Raw genomic sequence first — 354 nt, 5'->3', positions numbered from 1 at the left:
CCCAAATGATGTTCAATGCACTGGAATAAATTAGTTTCACTAAAAAAAGATTTATTAATTAAACAAGACAGAAAGGTCAAATTTTGGCAAGACAAAAGTTTTGTCGCCTACATATAAATATAACAAATTTACTACAAATACTAAAATATGTCAGCAAATTAAATAGTGGTGCTGTGAGATTTCAAATTTAATATCTTTATGATTTCAACTCGCTTGAAGGACTGCATCCATGCGGTTTGGCAAGGATTCAGACCATGTATTGATGAAGTCATCAGGAACAGCTAGGAAAGCAGTCTTGCTGCCTCCCAGAGTTCATCAACATTCTTTGGTTTGGTCTTCCATGCTTCCTCTTTC

Source organism: Etheostoma spectabile, chromosome 5 (assembly GCF_008692095.1).
Source record: "Etheostoma spectabile isolate EspeVRDwgs_2016 chromosome 5, UIUC_Espe_1.0, whole genome shotgun sequence".
Classification (NCBI taxonomy): domain Eukaryota; kingdom Metazoa; phylum Chordata; class Actinopteri; order Perciformes; family Percidae; genus Etheostoma; species Etheostoma spectabile.
Note: the sequence above shows the minus strand (reverse complement) of the source record.